Source organism: Camelus bactrianus, chromosome 20 (assembly GCF_048773025.1).
Source record: "Camelus bactrianus isolate YW-2024 breed Bactrian camel chromosome 20, ASM4877302v1, whole genome shotgun sequence".
Classification (NCBI taxonomy): domain Eukaryota; kingdom Metazoa; phylum Chordata; class Mammalia; order Artiodactyla; family Camelidae; genus Camelus; species Camelus bactrianus.
Window position 1 is genome coordinate 18,594,367 of NC_133558.1, and position 19,561 is coordinate 18,613,927.

At 39.5% G+C, this 19,561-nt stretch overlaps 8 non-coding genes across 8 annotated transcripts; 2 read left to right on the forward strand and 6 right to left on the reverse strand.

The window, feature by feature from the left end:
* Positions 1-5,228: 5,228 nt before the first annotated feature.
* Positions 5,229-5,300, reverse strand: TRNAA-CGC (transfer RNA alanine (anticodon CGC)). Its single transcript has one exon. It is a non-coding gene; the product is annotated as a tRNA-Ala (tRNA).
* A 2,759-nt stretch (positions 5,301-8,059) lies between these two features.
* Positions 8,060-8,132, reverse strand: TRNAK-UUU (transfer RNA lysine (anticodon UUU)). The gene has a single exon. It is a non-coding gene; the product is annotated as a tRNA-Lys (tRNA).
* A 2,026-nt stretch (positions 8,133-10,158) lies between these two features.
* Positions 10,159-10,230, reverse strand: TRNAA-CGC (transfer RNA alanine (anticodon CGC)). Its single transcript has one exon. It is a non-coding gene; the product is annotated as a tRNA-Ala (tRNA).
* Positions 10,231-13,881: 3,651 nt separating this feature from the next.
* On the reverse strand, positions 13,882-13,953 carry TRNAA-AGC (transfer RNA alanine (anticodon AGC)). The gene has a single exon. It is a non-coding gene; the product is annotated as a tRNA-Ala (tRNA).
* A 230-nt stretch (positions 13,954-14,183) lies between these two features.
* TRNAF-GAA (transfer RNA phenylalanine (anticodon GAA)) lies at positions 14,184-14,256 on the reverse strand. Its single transcript has one exon. It is a non-coding gene; the product is annotated as a tRNA-Phe (tRNA).
* Positions 14,257-16,389: 2,133 nt separating this feature from the next.
* On the forward strand, positions 16,390-16,461 carry TRNAA-AGC (transfer RNA alanine (anticodon AGC)). The gene has a single exon. It is a non-coding gene; the product is annotated as a tRNA-Ala (tRNA).
* A 718-nt stretch (positions 16,462-17,179) lies between these two features.
* Positions 17,180-17,251, reverse strand: TRNAA-AGC (transfer RNA alanine (anticodon AGC)). Its single transcript has one exon. It is a non-coding gene; the product is annotated as a tRNA-Ala (tRNA).
* Positions 17,252-19,382: 2,131 nt separating this feature from the next.
* On the forward strand, positions 19,383-19,455 carry TRNAF-GAA (transfer RNA phenylalanine (anticodon GAA)). Its single transcript has one exon. It is a non-coding gene; the product is annotated as a tRNA-Phe (tRNA).
* The last annotated feature ends 106 nt before the right edge of the window (positions 19,456-19,561 follow it).

A 19,561-nucleotide genomic window follows, 5' to 3' on the forward strand; every position in this document is an offset into this window, starting at 1 on the left:
TTTGTCAAAAGCTATGAGGGACAAAGGAAAATTCCTTACAGAAAAGTTAAAAAAGAAAAAAAAAAAAAAACTTTGCCAATGACTGTCTTTAATTATGAAACCTACCAAACTATCCCGTTTTCCTCCCTAATTCTGCACCCTCCTCCCAGATTCCAGAAACCGCTATACACCTATATTTAGAAAACAAGGAGCCAATGAAGGGATTTCTGTTACAAAAATAAATTCCTTCCACTCTTAGCAATGGGGGTGGAGGGGTGGGGGGAGGTGCGGGCTAAAGGATAAAGATATTGGATTGCTTCCTGCGACCTTCTGATCCTCATTTTATCCAAAGAATACAAATCAAATCCACAGAATATGAATCTTCTGATCTTGCTCTGATTCTTCGGAAAGAAATGCAAGGAAATAAGTTAGAAATGTTACCTCTAAGATTGAGGTAAAACCTCTACTTCTGTTGTGCTTTATTCTCTGCAGAGGGAGTGGTTGGTTAGAATTCAGACCCCTTTCTCACCAAGGGTTGCAAACTGAGAAGGTTTTATCCCGGCCTAGTTCTGGGGAAGTCCCTGGATAGGGTGACCTGTGAGCAAATCTGGAGGAATAAATACGAATGTCAAATAGAAATGAAAGGAAAGCTGAGGATACAGCATGCATTCAGGAGTGAAAGTGTATGTAGTTTGGAATGGTTGGAGTTGGGGGAAGTAAGTTGGAGATGAGGCCAGAGAAATCAGCTTGACAAGATTACACAAGCATTTCTCATCTTTTCCCCTTGCTAAAAGAATCTAAATTTCATTCGTGTAGTAGAGATGATGGGCCCAGACAATTGGCATAAATTATGAGTCATTTAAAATAATTATGGTTTTTCCATTTCCTTTTGCCAGTGATTGTTTTAATGGTAGGTTCATGAACCTCTGGTGGATAAGACATACCAGGCTGTCTGCTTAAAATCTTCAGGTTTTTTTCAGGATAAAAGGAGAAACAAGAGAGGAGAGCCACACGTCTTAGTTTAGCATTGCTATTTGATTTTTGACGAGTGTGGTTAGAGATAACAGTCTGGAATCCTGAGAGAAACAGATAAAAATTATATTCTTTTGTAAATAACCATAATTTCCCTAAGAGAAATGTAAGAACAGCCCAAAAAAGAGGTTTTCTGTGACTATTAGTTGTCTGTTGCTGAATAATACTCCAAAATTTACAGGTTTAAAAAATTAATGTCTATTATCTCACAGATTGTATGCGTTGGGAATTCCAGTGTGGCTTGGCAGGGTAATTCTGGCCCCAGGTGTCTCTTGAGGTTGAACTCAGAGTATCTACCGCACATTCAGTGCCCTGAAGGCTCGACTGCATCTGAAACATCTTCTTCCAAGATGGCTCATTCACATGTTGGTAGGAGGCCACAGTTTCCCATCATACCTGTCTTGTTGACTGACTCAAGTAGGAGAAGACTGTACAAAGGCATGATTACCAGAAGGCAAAGATCATAGGGGGTCTTCTTGAAGTTTACCTAAGACACTGTGTTACTCTTAATTGCTGATGAGTACTTATAGCAATACTCACAAAAGCATGAGTTTTACCTTTAGGAGTTTGACCAGATTCTCACATTAAATATCTAAATATTGGGGGGAACCCCATCATGCTTCCAGTAGAGGTGGGAGAAGCAAAACCATTTTGAAATATGCCAAAGCACTCTGTTGTTCTCAACAAGACCTGCCTTCTAAAGAATCTATGTAACCAGACTCTCACCTGCTGGGGTTTTGTCAGAGCCTAACTGACCTGGAAGGAGGAAAATACTCAATCCCAGCTGGCTGTAGACATTAACATGAGAGAAGGGAAAAACCCAACTCCACATACTTTGGCTATCCCATTTCACTTAAAACAGGAAGAAAAAAACTTGAGAAATAGTTGTAAAGTTCACGACCCAGAGGCATAAGGTCATTAAAAGACTGAGAAGACCTAATCATAGGACTGTAGAAAATTTCTCTTCCCCGACACCTCACCACCACATTACTAAAGTCCTGTTTACCCTTTTATCAAGTACACCAAGTCAAGCTATCAAGAGAAAATTACAAAACATATCAAAAGGCAAAAAAAAAAAAAAAAAAAAGACAGAGCAAGAGCAGAACTAGACATGGCAGGGATGTTGGAATGATCAGACCAGGAATTTAAAGCAACTATGATTAATTTTCCAAGGGATCTAATGAATAAAGTAGGTAGGACACAAGAAAAGGTAGGCAATGTAGGAAGAAAGATGAAAATCATAAAAAAACAAAAAGAAATACTGAAGATTAAAAACATAGTATCAGAAAGGACAAATGCCTTTAATGGGCTTAATTAGTAGAGTGGACATAACTAAGGAAAGACTCTGAACTTGAGGATATATTAATAGAAATCCCAAAACTGGAAAAAAAAAAAAAAACTGGGTAAGTGTGCAGGTAGGGAATAAAGGGGAATCCCTGTATCTTTCACTCGGTTCTGTATTTTTGTTTAAGTTTCATGTAAACAATATCATGTTTCAACTTCTATATATACTACAGCACACTCATCACCTAAAGTTTAGTTTCCATCCATCACCATACAGTTAATCCTCTTTACCTATTTCATCCTCCCTCCACCCCCTTCCCCTCTCATAACCACTCTTCTGTTCTCTGTATCTATGTGTTTTCATTTTGTTTGTTTATTTTATATTCCACATATGAACGAAATCACATTGTATTTGTCTTTCTCCACCTGACTTATTTCACTTAGCAGAACACCCTCAAGGCCCATCTGTGTTGTTGCAGATGGCAAGATTTCATCTTTTTTGTGGCTGAATAGTATTACATGGTGTGTGTGCATACATATCTATACATTTATATCTATACATATATCTAAATATATCTTACATCTTCTATATCCATTAATTCGTTGATGAACACTTTCCATATCTTAGCTATTGTAAATAATGCTGTAATGAACATGGGGTGCATATATCTTTATGAATTCATGTTTTTGTAGTCTTCTGATAAATAGCCAGAAGTAGAATGGCTGCATCACATGGTAGTTCTATTCTTAGTTTTTTGAGGAATCTCCATAATGGCTGCAGCCCAATACAATCACAAGGGTACTTTCAAGTGAAAGAGGGAGTCAAGAGGATCAGAGTCAGGGAGAGATTTGGAGATGTTACACTGCTGGCTTTCAGGACAGAGGAAGAAGCCACAAGCCAAGAAATGTGGGAAGCCTCTAAAAGCTGGAAAAAGCAAGCTGTGATTTAAATCTTAGCATTCTAAAAGGTCCCTTTGGAAGTGAAAAATGGGTGAAAATGAATGGTTAATTGAGAAATTTAAAGATTGGACGGGCAAGGCTCTTAGAATTTAGCTTCATCCTTGAGGTGGTTCCTGCTGGATCTCAGTCTCATGAGTTTAAAAAAAAAAATCAGCTGTACTTCAGGCCCTTGGGAGAGTTCAAGCCTCTGACTATGCTTTCTCCTGGGTTCTTAAGAAATGGTCATAGGACAGGTCTTTATGTTCTGAAATTTACTCCTGAGTGAAGATCCTGCCACAACTCATCTGAACTCATGCTATAATAACTGAACTAGCCTTGTTTTCATCTCATTTCACCAGTCATAATCCCTTTTCCACATTATTTACAGAACTAAATTTATAAAATTAAAATCCGAGCGTGATCATCTTGTTTGTAATGTTTCATTGGCTCCTTATTACCTATTGGGTCTTCTAGGAAGGTAAACATAGGGAAATTGTCATTGGAAACTTTTTTTTAGTAGCTGCACTTTTCTTTTATGTTTAAGGAATCTGACAGTTTTAGAGTCAGATGCTTGCTTTCCAAGGCTACTGCCATTGTTCTAGCCAAGTAGATATTCTTTTCTACTGAAGTTAACCATATTCAGTATTTGCTTTTTGCAGCCCAGAATACTAATTGATACAGAGTTCAAAATCTTTAATGAACTATATATTCCAACATCTCCTGTGTTTCCCTATCTCATCCTATATTCCAGCCATATGTGACTAACTCAGTTTTCTAACATTTTGTGTCATGTCTTCATGTAACTTGCATGATGTTTATTGTGACTAGAATAACACTGTGATTCTCACTTCCAGCTGTAAATCTCCCACTTATTCTTTATTACATATCACAAGTGTCTCTTCTTTTGTGGAACTTTGCCTGCCCTACCTCACCAAGAAGATTTGATTCTACCTTCTTCTGTCTCCCAGTGTATGTTTTATAAACCCCAATATGGTAATTATGATAAAGATAAATGATAAGTATTGTTTAGGTACTGGCTCTCTCTCTCAACTGTATCCCCTGTTAGCATAGTTACATAGTAAATTATTGGATTTCCTCTTAACAAGGGCAGAAAAATACATGTTGCCATTATTTTAATGTATTTTTAAATGTGGACAGAAGCATTAAGTAAATTACTGTTACATTATTGATAGTGCAAAACAGTCTGTTGAATCGAGGAATGAACACAAGTACAATGCCGAAATTACGTTAAGTTTAAAAATTCATTTAATTACAGCTGCTCAGATTGTAACCTCAATTGGCTCCTCAGTGCCGACAGGCAATTTTTTAAGGGCATCTAACCAACTCTGCCTTCCGTTTCCACAGGCTATTCCTAACCCTTACTACTTTCCCAGACCTCCTGTACTGGACTGTGATCAGCTCTCCTGCACAGATACCTTGAGTAAAGCCAAAGATGCAGTGAGAAATAAAATGGTAACTATATTAGTAACTATAGCATATGAAGAAATTCCTCTTATGGTCCTAGGATGGACCCTTGAATACCGACATGCAACTACCACATCAACACTAAAAAGACATGATATTTTGTTTTCCCCTAAAAATAAATCACTAAAATATTTTATCCTTACGGATTATTTTCCAGCAGAAAGTGGGAATGGATAGGACCTCTTTTAATTGAACTGAATAATTCTTTGATATGCAGTTGCATTCCCTTTTCCTGGACGTGTTCATAGGATATATTTACTCCTGAATTGTCCCTCTGGCTTTATACTGCTGGCTGCATAATAAAACACCCAAAGAAAGTTTTCAGGAAGGAGGGGATATGGCGGTGGTTAGTTAACCAAACAAAAGAGAAACACACAGATGGAAAACAGCTCTATTTAAAGAAAATGCTAATGGCAAGAAAGAGAAAGGGCTAAAATATTTTATTTAATAATGAGCGGCCAAAGGCTGAAATAGACGAAAATGAAATGAAAATTAAATAGGGAAGCCCGTGGAGATGCCGGGGATCGAACCCGGGGCCTCATACATGCGAAGCATGCGCTCTACCACTGAGCTACATCCCCTGCTGGAAGCTAGCTGCTGGAAAGGATTCCTGTCCTTTTAAAAGCTCAAAGCGTTTTACACAGTTATTTTGTGTTCAGATTGCCGTCACTGAGGATGAGTTACACCTAAAGTCTCCATTGGGGATCATTGGGCTCTAGGATAAGAACCTTCGATTATTTCATCCTTGTGTTATCTTATTTAACCTTAGTAAGGATCTTAGGAGATAAATACTATTATTACTCTCATTTAAGTGCTAAGAAAATGAAAGACTAAATATTTCCTCCAGAGTCACATGACAAGTAAGTGGCAGAGCTGGAATTTGAACACAAGCAAACTATATTTTAGCATGTTTGTCTTATTTTTTTTAATTTTAAGCTAAAAGTTTATACGTACTTAGTCCTGTATCTATTTTTTGCAATACCACTGTTCTTTCTGTCTATTCCGGTTCAATTCTATTTTGCTTTGATTATTGTAGATTTACAGTATGTTTTATATCTACAAAGGAAACTCTTCTCTCACTATTCTACTAATTTTTTTTTCAATATCCAAACTAAATGTATCTGAATTTGGGGGAGAGATTTTTATATTTATAGGCTAATATGAGGAGAACTGATTTTACAATACCAAGCATTCTGATCTGGGAACAAGAAATCCTCTCCATGTACTAGAGTATGTATATAAAACCCTCATTAATATAGTATTGCTTTTTTTTTTTTATATATATATAACTGGTGGATACTTTAATTTATTATGTTTACTCTTTATTACAATTACCACATTGCCTCCTTATATTTCCTTGTAATTGACTATTGTCATGGTGGTTTTAAAATGTCCACAAATTATTTAATATTCTTCCCTTAAGAACAGGAGACTAATTTTCCTTCCTTCTGGGAAGGAGAACCACATGTCCTATTGAAAAGGAATCATATTACTCTATCTCAATCCTGTCATCATTGTTCTCTTTCCTCTGGTCCTCTTTTGTTCCAAATGGAAGAAATGATAAGAATTATTTGATTTAATGTCTGCCAGTTTACCTGTGATGTAATAGTGGGGATTCATCTGTCAAGCATCCTAAATGGAAAGCTGGAACATTATTAAGCAAATAACCTCTGAATGTCTTCAAGGAGCCTGGATTGAAAAGGCTTATGTAAAAATTGTATACAAAACTTATCATATTATATCATATATTACATTTATTCTCTATCTAATTAAATTCTGTGTGTTTGACATCTAACATATGACCTGAAATAGAAGAGAACTACTAATTGTGTATGTGTATGTGTGAGTACAGTATGACTTTTATAAGAAAATACCTCAAGATTTGCAGTCCTAAAATCTGGGCTTGAAATTTAATGTTATTTGAAAGTTGGTGACATAGGACAAAATTTTGAACTTATTTCATTATCCTTTCCATATCCGTAAAACAGGATCATGTAAAAGGATTTTTTATAATATCAAAAGATGTTATGCACGGTATGTGCAGTGATATTCCAACACATGAAAAGGATCTTTCAACATGACTTCTCTGGGATTCCTTTGAAAAAAAACCACACATTGGCTTCTATTTTCCCTCAGGATATAAATTGGTTTAATATATGCTTCATATGTTTTAGGATTTTCTGAATAGAGTATTTTGGGCATGGGTGTGTTGTGTCTTCTGATTAAAATGTTGAGTTCCTCAGAAAATTCTGTAATTTAAGAGTTAATCTCACATACTTCCATTGAACAGATGTTTCAATAATGTTGTGCAAAGAAAACTGGATCTTGCCACAAAAAATCATAAAATAATTTTTGAGATATAACTGGAGACAAACAAACAAAAAATCCTCCATATCAGGAATGTACAAGACTCCACTTGGAATCCAGTTTGCTTCTGTCACAAAGTAGAGTAATGATTTAGCAGGGACACTGAACATGACCTTAGCTGTGCTTTACACCAAGACACAGAGGCAAATTAAAACCAGCTCAATTTCCCCACCCTACACATTTCTCTCCCTCACTGAGACCTGTCACTTTCCTGTTTCCTATTCTAAAATTTTAGTAGTCCAAAGAGTCTTTTGGACCAATAGAGATATAAGTTCTTCCAGACAAGTTAGTTCCTTTCAAGTTCAAAATCTACTTCATGGGATTTCTGTGAACATGAGCAGAAGTCTCACACAGTCAGAGGAGGGCAAGGAGATAGCAATAACCTCAGCTGCATTTCTAAGCATTTTCTGGGATTTCTAAGGAAGTTCAAGGAACATTATGCTACCTGGAATGAAACCAGAGTCCAAGATCACTCTGGTTTAATACACATTTTCCCATGAGTATCATTAATAAGTTCCCAATCTGCAAGTCACAATACATCTTTTCTATTCTCACTCTACGCACTATCCCTCTCTTCCATAATAATAAAACTCATCTCAATCATAGATTCCTACAGAGTTGCTGTCTTAGGGAATCACTGTGGTTGCCAAATACCTTCACAAGACTGCGTCTTAAATTTGCAGGCATCTCAGTCATGTTCAAATCCAAGCTTCTCCTCCTTTCTGTCTCAATCTAACATCCACAAAACAAAAACATAACAGACTACCAACAAGCTGAAAGGAATCCATCCTTACTCAAAGCGATCCCATCATCGAAGATTTCACCCCTTTCTTGCTTAGTTGCTGGAAAGTTTATCTGAATGTCTTCATTCAAAGGGTTATTGATTACTTTTTCCTCTGGGGGCTCAAATGCTGAAAGTACTCAGTATATACTTTTTAGATATAAGATTGCCTAAGGAAGAAAACTTAAACTCCGCCCGAACAGGGACTTGAACCCTGGACCCTCAGATTAAAAGTCTGATGCTCTACCGACTGAGCTACCCGGGCTCACAAGTATGTGGTTTTCTGACCGCCTAGTAAAGGTGAGTTCATTAGGTTCTTTTCAATTTTGTTTTGCATTCTCAAGGTGTTAAAAACCAATTGCTTTACCTGTACCTTATATCCCCAAGCCAAAAGCAGCTGGTGGATCCCACTTCTACACGCACTAACCTGCTGCCACCACATCCAGGCACTGGGTTTGAAACAATTTGGCTTCTCTCAAAAATTCAACCACAACGGTTCTCTCTGAAGAGCTCAGCCAGGGAAAGAGCTCCTTGATGCTCTTGAAAACAAACAGACATTGGGTAAAATTAAGCGGGATCTTTCTGTTGGACAAAAGTTTTCTGCTCACTTCCCTAAAATGTACAGAATTCCAATATTTCCTTGTTCCTATAGAATGCAGAGAAACGAGGTGGAGCTTGGACACGTCCTTCCAACCCACTTATGCAAATCCCATCCATGATATCCCTCAGGGACTACGGTGTCCAGAGTCTCAGTGCTCTTCGGAGACTTTCCATCTTTCATGATTCCGCTCACTGTCTTAGTTTATCTGAGGCTGTATAGAGGCTCCATGTTTACTCCAATAAGTATGAAGAATAAGAAGGAAAAGATATATCAGTGTTCATAGCATGGAAAACACCCAGTACAAGCTTTTGCTCTCTGCTAGGAGCAGCTAGGAGTACTAGAAGGAAAATAAAGAGGACAACAGAGGTAATTCACTCAAAAAGAAATTTAAAAGCAGTCCGTACTTGGCATCTGCCCTGAAATAGACCCTGCTTTGTAGAAGCATTTCTCAACAGGGAGAGTCTAAAAGCAACACCCTTGGACCTCTGAAATAAAAATGGAACCTATTTTGATATATCCATGCAAAGCAGAATCATGTTCACAAAGTAGTTCTATAATTTTTATTGGCTCCTTGTTTATACTGATAATGTTTGTATTAGGAAACACAGAAATTTGTGCATCTATTTATTCTTACCCTTCCCTCTTCATGTCCCGGATCCCACATATAATTCCCCTACAAACACACACACACACACACACACACACACACACACACACACACACACACACACACATCCTTTGGTTGTATCTCGGAAGTCTTTGGTACGTTGTTAAATCATGTACTCCACCTTATGACTTTATTTAAAATTCTAAAAACAAGAAACTGGAATTCAGTGGGCAAAGGTAGAAAATGTAGAAGGGAAGAAATTTTAAATTCACTACTCGCCAATATCCTTGCGATATTATTTCAGCCAGAAATGTGTGTACGAAGTTGAGTGTTCTCTGGCCTGTGGAAATCTCCAGTGAGACCCAATTTACCAACTACCAGAACAACCGCTCTGCTAAAATCCGGCATCTAACAACAACAACAACATAACAAAAACCAAACCAAAACAAAAACAACCTTTAACACCTTAAGCCTAATTTTCACCCAAATCAAACTGTTCCTGCCAGCTAATAGTGTTTGGTTGTTCAATGTTCTCCCAGTCACTCACTCAGAAAGATCTGGGATCCGCACCCCCACCTCAACTGCTTGCGTCCAGTAATTGACCGCGCTGGATAGGCAGGTGGAGGGAAACGGGGCGGGAGGGGCTCGACAAGAAGGTGTGGCAGGGGAGGCAGGTGGCAGCTTTTCTCTTGTCTATCACATGACGCAGATCTGACCGTTCAGTTAACTAAAAGAACTAGAATAGGACCGTTTCTTTCCCCCTTTACTCTGTCCTTTTTCTGTCCTCCCCTTTCACGACATACCCAATAAAACCCAATTTGAATGTGCCAGTGGTGGCAGGATTCTCTCTTCGGAAGTAGGAGATTCTGGTGGGGATGATTCCTTTTTTTCTTCTTCTTCTTCTTCTCCTTTTTTTTTTTTTTTTTTTTTTTTTTTTTTTTTTTCGTTTTGCCTGTGTCCCTCCCTGGGAGGTGGTAAGCCCGACGGAGTGAAAATGGGAAAATTATAAAAGCAATCCACTGAACTTCCTTTAACAGAGAACAAGAGAAATAAGAGGAAAAAAAAAGTCGGTAAGGAGACAAGTGGAGGTGCCAGGGATCGAACCAGGGACCTCGTACATGCGAAGCACGCGCTCTACCGCTGAGCTACACCCCCGAGGCTCGGACGCTATTAGCTGTTTCATACAATATTATTTCTCCTTTTTTTTTTTTATTTTTTATTTTTTTTTTTATTTTAATCTAAGAGTTGACCGCTGAAAGTCTACCAGGTTCACAATTTCTGAACTTACTAAACGGGATACTTTCTAGTGTCTTCACTAGGAGAAGAGTTACTAGATTGTAGTCAGAAAGGCACCACTTCTGACTCCAAGAACTTCCCCTTCTTGTTAGCCTGTTCCAAGGCCCAGTCATCAGTAGACAGTTTGGGTGAAAGTTACTTGCCTCCATCAGGCAAGTTTAAAGGAAATCATGCCTCCAACAAATACCGCAGCAGTCCTGATTCAGCACAGCAGTGATGATTGCAGTGCTTCTAAGTGCAGAGGCAGCTGCCAGCTTTAGTTAAGATGTTGCCGGAGATAAGGTTCCTGTCTCGCACAAAAAGGAATTCAAGAGCGAGCCATAGTAAAGCGAAAGTAGATTTTTTCGGGGAGATACAAGCTCTATAGACAGAAGGCAAGAGAGGCACCCCAAGGTGTTTAGTTTTTATGGGATGGGTAATTTCAAAGGCTAACAAGAGGGAGGATTACTCCAACTATCTGGGGGAAGGGGCGGGGATTTCCGGAATTGGACCCCGCCAGCTTTCTGGCCTTTTATGATCAACCGCGGAACTGTCCTGGCACCTGTGGGTGTGTCATTCAGCACGCTAGTATATAACAAGGAGCATCTAATGAGGCTCAAGGTCTACTGGAAGTGGAATCTTCTGCCATCCCGGACAGTCGATTCTAACCAGTTAACCTATCCTCAGCTGCTGTGTCATTTTTTTTAATGGTTGCACCATCCTTTGAGAGACGTCTTTGCCTGTTCCCTCACTGAGAAGAAGCTGGGATCCACATCCCGCCACATGCCACATTCGGTGGTAGATCTGAACTACTGCCATCTGTGTAGAAGGGAAATGAGGGGAGAGAAAAATCAGGCGTTAGGTTTTTGCTCCTCAGCCTTCACACAGGCACAACGAAGAACACAAAAGGGAATTTAACAAGATTGCCCCAGGGCCTGTTTTACTTTTCTTTGATCCTTCTTTTCTTTCTTGTACCTACAGAAACTGTGAAATGGAACCAAAGGAGTATGCGCTCATTCACGTGGTGGTCGCATGTTGTTTCCTCTCCTTTGAGGTCATCCTTAGTGAGCATGATTTTTGCTTTCATTCCTTCTAGTCTTACTTGTGCTGATGTAGCTTGAATGCATATGGCTTTGAAGAGGAAAGAAAAACACAGTATTAAAGGAATCCAAGAACAGCAATATTTACCATTTATAGGTAGTATCTCAATATGATGAGGATCGAAATGATTCAAAAAACTGAAGACCAAGATTGGTCCTACCAGTTTTAGGCAGAAGTGTGATCATTCATGAATTAAATTTGGTTTCTTCACTTTCATTGAAGGGTAGGTGCTAGGGCATAGTCGGTTATTTGTAGAAATGTGCTGTCTAATCAAGCAACAAAGTTATTGAAACTTAGGTAACAGTTCTGTTCTTTTAACAGAACAAAAAGAGTTCTTTGAAAGGAAGATTGAATTCAAAGGCCGTTGGAACAGATACTCTGTGGTTTTCATAACACTAGTGATGCAGGAGATTTTTATAAAATGGCACTTTATTAAAAACTCTGATGTCCAAGACATTAGTGACAAGTTGCATGAAAAATGCTGGCTTGGAAATGTTGGCTGAATGTATGGCAACATAAAAATAAAATGATTTACTATCCATATCAAAGAATATCAAGAAAGAAGTTGATGTAAGAGAAGAAATTGGGTTGTCATACCTGGATCTTTATGACCTGACTTTTCATCTACTTTCAGTTTTCTGTATTCTAATCTCAGAGGTGAACCTCTCCTTCATTTAAGAATGCTTAATATTGTTCTGTCCTGGAGCCCTTAAAATTTGGAGTTTCCAGACAAAGGACAAAACTCTACCAGTGATGACATATCAGCTACTGGGGTATTTTGTCAGTAAGGAGAATACGAAGGCTCTGATATTTTTAAAATGTCAGTGATGTTCAGCAATTTCCCTGATGTCACCAGTTTAATAAAGCAATGAAATCAAGATGGTTAATGTTAAATATTTTCTCATAACACCTTTCACATCACACTCTCTCTCTCATACACACACATATACAATATAGTGATTCTTCTTTTATGAGTCAATTCACTGTATCTTTTGACTGATCCTCACACTCCCCTTCCCTCATGCACAGAAACATAAAAAATCTCAAAGAAATAGAACTGAAGTAAAAGTGTGTGGCTGAGTAGCACACTGGAATTTCTCACCACCCAGCTTTCCTAGACTTTTCCAATTGAATTTTGGATTTTTATTTTAAAATCTTTAAATGTAATCACAAACAGAACTAATCAATTAAATGTAGTACAGTTGATGGATTATGATAGTTCCATTTGGATTCCAAAGTTTCAATATGAAATTCTCTGTAAGAAAGGGGAATATATTTTAAAATCTGAGAAACCAGTTAATTTTGATATCACTCCTATGATTACCTGTGTGTTTGTGTATGCAAAATAAAACAACAAAATGTCTAATATTAATAATAAAGGCATTTGTAATGGAGAAGTTTGAGCTGGAGGCTAAATTCTACAGTGAAGGTGAACAAATGACAATAGGAGATGTTAGTAAAGGGGAAAAGAGATCTCCAGAGGCAGATATAATAGGAAAGTTTGCATATCAGAATAAAGAAGGTAAAGTCATCCCACAAGAGCAAGCAATTGTCCTAAATCCATGGAGATGGTGTGTCTGCATTTTTAATACTTCCATAAATGCTTAAGACTCCTCTACATTCCTCCTTTTGCAGCCTTTTCAAGAGGTGATGTTCTCTAAAACATACCAAGACTGTGAGTTCAGGACAAGTAGAAGGAGGAAGACATTTTCCTGCACTCTAGTTTATTCTTTCAATTATGGAATCAAAAAGGACAGGACAGGGATGGAAGTCTGCATGTTGAAAGAGCATCTCCCTCCTCCTTAGCTCAAACCTAGCATTATTGAACACAGACACCTCAATCTTTCAGGAGAAGGCAAGGACACAGAATAGTGACTTACTTTTTAACTAGAGTGATCACTCCTATACCTGTCATCAGGGCTTCATGAGACTGTGGCCAGTGCAGTTCACAGGATTCTGTGTCCAGCAAATTATGTAGCCAGTCTGTCCTACATCTCACTACTGGAGAATCCCGTGTTCTTCACCCCAGAGGAGGAACTGTTGCCCCCAAAGTACTAGAGCAGGCTGATGTTTTCAGATTTTCCAGCCGCTTAATTTTTAACTTTCCCCGAATTCAGGAGGAAACCCCTCCTGAACTGATTCTTGACGCTCGTTTGAAGTACATAAAAAATGAAGTGGGAGCAGGTCAAGCGTCTTAGGAGATGGTCTTTCAAGTCCAAGAGATTTTCCAGCGCTCAGAACAGTTTTGCGTAGTATGAGACTTTTGCCAACCTAGCGGTAATGGTGGGAGAGGAGGGAATTGAGACAAACAAGCCTCAATTATCTCGTTGTATCCGGAAGAGAACATGGCATAGTAGAGATGAAAAACGAAAGCAGAAAACTGTTCTTACAGAAGAACAGAAGGAAAAGAGAACGGACTAACATTCCAAGTGGAGGTGCCGGGGATTGAACCCGGGGCCTCGTGCATGCTAAGCACGCGCTCTACCACTGAGCCACACCCCCTCACTGGTCACAAGTGACGTGTAAAAGAAATTTTAATTGGCAGAGCTTGCACGTCACGTGAAAGCAGTAAAAAGTGGGCTACTCTTTTGAATTCCGACACAGCATTGGGCCTATTGGGCAATGAGACTTTAGCAGGCTAAAGGAATTCGATGTTCGTGAGCACCTTTCACAACTCTTTCTTCATGGACCACAAGGCAAATTACTCTCGGAAGCGACTAAAACGCTCGGTCTGCCGAAACCCGGGATCGAACCAGGGACCTTTAGATCTTCAGTCTAACGCTCTCCCAACTGAGCTATTTCGGCTGGCTGGAAGTTCAACTTCCTGACATTTAGTTTTTAAGATTTAGGCTGTTTTCAACTTCTGTATTTCAGAAGGTTTCAGATTCCTTCAGCGTGGCTCTCTCGTTCTACAATATACTTGCCTGCCCAGAAGGAATTGGAATTTATTGCCTTCCATGTGTGCCAGTTGCATCCAGTTCTTGGCAGCGTGAATGAACTGGCAAAGGCCAGGGACTTGGAAAAAAGGTGATAGTGAGGGACTCGATGGAAAGCCTTTCTGCTCCTCTGCATCCTATCACTTGACCCAGAAGCAGCTCAGAAACTAAAGAAAATATTACTGGGGGGCTACTAATTTTCTCTTCGTTCTTTTGTCTCTCACAATGGCACTGAGTCCCCGAGGCTGATGATTGTGCTTGTTGTCTCAGGCTCGGGAGATGCTGCATGAGCCACCTCTTTTTTTTGTTTGTTTGTTTGCTTGTTTCAATCAAATGTTCCTTGGGAAGACAAACCTCAACAGTGATGATGAGGCCCTTGGAGAGGAGTGAAGGGGTATGAGTTTAACTTCGCTATTGAGCAGGAAAAAGTAAAGGAATATAAAGAGGAAAATGGGAAAAGACTGTGCAAGCATGGTTTAAGAGCGTGAAAGAGGGCAGTAATGGAGGTGCTAGAAGTAAAAGATTGCTTCAGAGATACTGGCTTAGAAATGTTGAATGAATATGTGGCAAAGTTAAATTAAATGATTTGGTATCCATATCAAGGAACATCATGAAAGAAGTTGTAGATGTTAGAGAATAAATTGGATTGTGAAACCTGAATCCTTATCATCTTTTCATCTCCTTTCAGTTTTCAGTACCCTTATCTCAGCAGTGAACTTAACCTTTATTTAAGAATGCTTAATACTCTCTCCTGGATCCCTTAGCATTTGGACACTCCAGACAAAGGGCAAAACTGTAACAGTCATGGCATGTCAGCTGCAGGGGTCAGTAAGGAAAATGAGAAGGCTCAAGTAGTTGTTAAAATGTCAGTGATGCTCAACAATTTCCCTCATGTCAGCAGTTTAATAAAGCAGTGAAATCAACATGACCTTATGTCAAATATTTTCTCAAACATATACATCTTACATAGAACATACACACACACACACACACACACACACACACACACTACAGAGATTATTCTTTTATGGGTCATTTCATGGTGTCTTGTGACTAAACCTTACAATAGCCTACCTCTATTCATGTACACACACATTTAAAAAACCCTCAAAGTGAAGTGCAATAAAAAGTGTGATGCTGAGTAGCATATTAGAATATCTTACCCTCCAACTTCCCTAGATTTTTCCAACTAAATTTTATATTTTTATTTTTAAATCTTTAAATGAATTCACAGCCTGAACAGGTCAGTTAACATAGCACAATTGAAAGATTATGATAGTTCCAGTCAGACTCCCAAATTTTGATATGAAACTCCTTTAAGAAAGGAGGATGTATTTAAAAAGCTGGGAGGCCAGTTAATTTTGAAGTCACTCCCATGATTACATATGTGTGAGTGTGTGTGTGTGGGGGGGTGGTGTTCAAAACAGAACAACAAAAAACGCCTACATCATTGATTAACAATGACAGCATTTGAAACGGAGAAGCCTGAGCCAGAGTCTAGATTCTGCAGCGAAAGTGAAGGAAATGAGGATGAGAGATGACAGGACCAGCGGAAAGAGCATGCCAGAGGATGGTATAGTAAGAAGGTTTGCCTGTAGAACAAAGAACCTCCAGGAAGAACCTATAAGCAGCGCCTGACATCTATAAGCTAGGAAGAAAAAAAAAGTCTTTAATACAATTCATTTATACTTTAGATTTCAAGAACGTGATCCTAGAACATACATTTGGCCAAATCACCAGATATTAAGGATGGGTAGACGTAGTGGGTCTTAAATCTGAGAGAGTGAAGGGAATGTCTTCTTTGGAGAACGTGACCTCAAAGCTACCTACAGCACTGGCTTGGAGTCGCTTGGTGGGGCGCTCCTTGCAAGAAAGACACATATACTTTGAGTGGAGTGCGCTCGCTAGAGTTTGTGTAATTTAGTTCAGAGAATAGTTGATTTTCCATGGCTCAGCAAATCTCCACTACTTCCTGTTAGGAAAGAAAACGCGCTGAAACGGCGGGGGTGTAGCTCAGTGGTAGAGCGCGTGCTTAGCATGCACGAGGCCCCGGGTTCAATCCCCGGCACCTCCACTTGGGAAGTTCGTTCAGTTCTCACTTGGCGAAGCAGCAAGGCTTTTGTCCCTCTGAGTGAGCAATAAGCGCAAACTTCCCTGCTTCAGTTACCAATTCTGTTACGCCTAGACCATATCCTCTTCCGAATACAGAGAGATAATTGAGACTTACTTGCCCTCAATTCTGTGATTCCCTCCACTTCTCTGCGCTCACTTTGACGAATCTCTGCTATGTTGTTGGACTTCGTCTTCTCCCTGGCAAAACATTTTGGGATAGTTTCTGTTTGCTCAAAAGGAATTTTAAAACGCCGATTCAGAGGGGCAGGGTGGAAAACAGAACCAGAAGAGAAACAGTGATTCATTCAGCATTTCATCATTGAGGGTCTCTGTGTTCTGTTCCAAGTCATTGAGGCGATGTAGGAGAATCGGGGTATAGCCCTGGAAAGGAATGCTTGCAATTTCAACTAAACAACAAAACAAAACTAACGAATCAGTGGTTAGTTTTTGCATAATATAAGCCAACATAGCAGAGATTCGTCAAAGTGAGCGCAGAGAAGTGGAGGGAATCACAGAATTGAGGGCAAGTAAGTCTCAATTATCTCTCTGTATTCGGAAGAGGATATGGTCTAGGCGTAACAGAATTGGTAACTGAAGCAGGGAAGTTTGCGCTTATTGCTCACTCAGAGGGACAAAAGCCTTGCTGCTTCGCCAAGTGAGAACTGAACGAACTTCCCAAGTGGAGGTGCCGGGGATTGAACCCGGGGCCTCGTGCATGCTAAGCACGCGCTCTACCACTGAGCTACACCCCCGCCGTTTCAGCGCGTTTTCTTTCCTAACAGGAAGTAGTGGAGATTTGCTGAGCCATGGAAAATCAACTATTCTCTGAACTAAATTACACAAACTCTAGCGAGCGCACTCCACTCAAAGTATATGTGTCTTTCTTGCAAGGAGCGCCCCACCAAGCGACTCCAAGCCAGTGCTGTAGGTAGCTTTGAGGTCACGTTCTCCAAAGAAGACATTCCCTTCACTCTCTCAGATTTAAGACCCACTACGTCTACCCATCCTTAATATCTGGTGATTTGGCCAAATGTATGTTCTAGGATCACGTTCTTGAAATCTAAAGTATAAATGAATTGTATTAAAGACTTTTTTTTTCTTCCTAGCTTATAGATGTCAGGCGCTGCTTATAGGTTCTTCCTGGAGGTTCTTTGTTCTACAGGCAAACCTTCTTACTATACCATCCTCTGGCATGCTCTTTCCGCTGGTCCTGTCATCTCTCATCCTCATTTCCTTCACTTTCGCTGCAGAATCTAGACTCTGGCTCAGGCTTCTCCGTTTCAAATGCTGTCATTGTTAATCAATGATGTAGGCGTTTTTTGTTGTTCTGTTTTGAACACCACCCCCCCACACACACACACTCACACATATGTAATCATGGGAGTGACTTCAAAATTAACTGGCCTCCCAGCTTTTTAAATACATCCTCCTTTCTTAAAGGAGTTTCATATCAAAATTTGGGAGTCTGACTGGAACTATCATAATCTTTCAATTGTGCTATGTTAACTGACCTGTTCAGGCTGTGAATTCATTTAAAGATTTAAAAATAAAAATATAAAATTTAGTTGGAAAAATCTAGGGAAGTTGGAGGGTAAGATATTCTAATATGCTACTCAGCATCACACTTTTTATTGCACTTCACTTTGAGGGTTTTTTAAATGTGTGTGTACATGAATAGAGGTAGGCTATTGTAAGGTTTAGTCACAAGACACCATGAAATGACCCATAAAAGAATAATCTCTGTAGTGTGTGTGTGTGTGTGTGTGTGTGTGTGTGTATGTTCTATGTAAGATGTATATGTTTGAGAAAATATTTGACATAAGGTCATGTTGATTTCACTGCTTTATTAAACTGCTGACATGAGGGAAATTGTTGAGCATCACTGACATTTTAACAACTACTTGAGCCTTCTCATTTTCCTTACTGACCCCTGCAGCTGACATGCCATGACTGTTACAGTTTTGCCCTTTGTCTGGAGTGTCCAAATGCTAAGGGATCCAGGAGAGAGTATTAAGCATTCTTAAATAAAGGTTAAGTTCACTGCTGAGATAAGGGTACTGAAAACTGAAAGGAGATGAAAAGATGATAAGGATTCAGGTTTCACAATCCAATTTATTCTCTAACATCTACAACTTCTTTCATGATGTTCCTTGATATGGATACCAAATCATTTAATTTAACTTTGCCACATATTCATTCAACATTTCTAAGCCAGTATCTCTGAAGCAATCTTTTACTTCTAGCACCTCCATTACTGCCCTCTTTCACGCTCTTAAACCATGCTTGCACAGTCTTTTCCCATTTTCCTCTTTATATTCCTTTACTTTTTCCTGCTCAATAGCGAAGTTAAACTCATACCCCTTCACTCCTCTCCAAGGGCCTCATCATCACTGTTGAGGTTTGTCTTCCCAAGGAACATTTGATTGAAACAAGCAAACAAACAAACAAAAAAAAGAGGTGGCTCATGCAGCATCTCCCGAGCCTGAGACAACAAGCACAATCATCAGCCTCGGGGACTCAGTGCCATTGTGAGAGACAAAAGAACGAAGAGAAAATTAGTAGCCCCCCAGTAATATTTTCTTTAGTTTCTGAGCTGCTTCTGGGTCAAGTGATAGGATGCAGAGGAGCAGAAAGGCTTTCCATCGAGTCCCTCACTATCACCTTTTTTCCAAGTCCCTGGCCTTTGCCAGTTCATTCACGCTGCCAAGAACTGGATGCAACTGGCACACATGGAAGGCAATAAATTCCAATTCCTTCTGGGCAGGCAAGTATATTGTAGAACGAGAGAGCCACGCTGAAGGAATCTGAAACCTTCTGAAATACAGAAGTTGAAAACAGCCTAAATCTTAAAAACTAAATGTCAGGAAGTTGAACTTCCAGCCAGCCGAAATAGCTCAGTTGGGAGAGCGTTAGACTGAAGATCTAAAGGTCCCTGGTTCGATCCCGGGTTTCGGCAGACCGAGCGTTTTAGTCGCTTCCGAGAGTAATTTGCCTTGTGGTCCATGAAGAAAGAGTTGTGAAAGGTGCTCACGAACATCGAATTCCTTTAGCCTGCTAAAGTC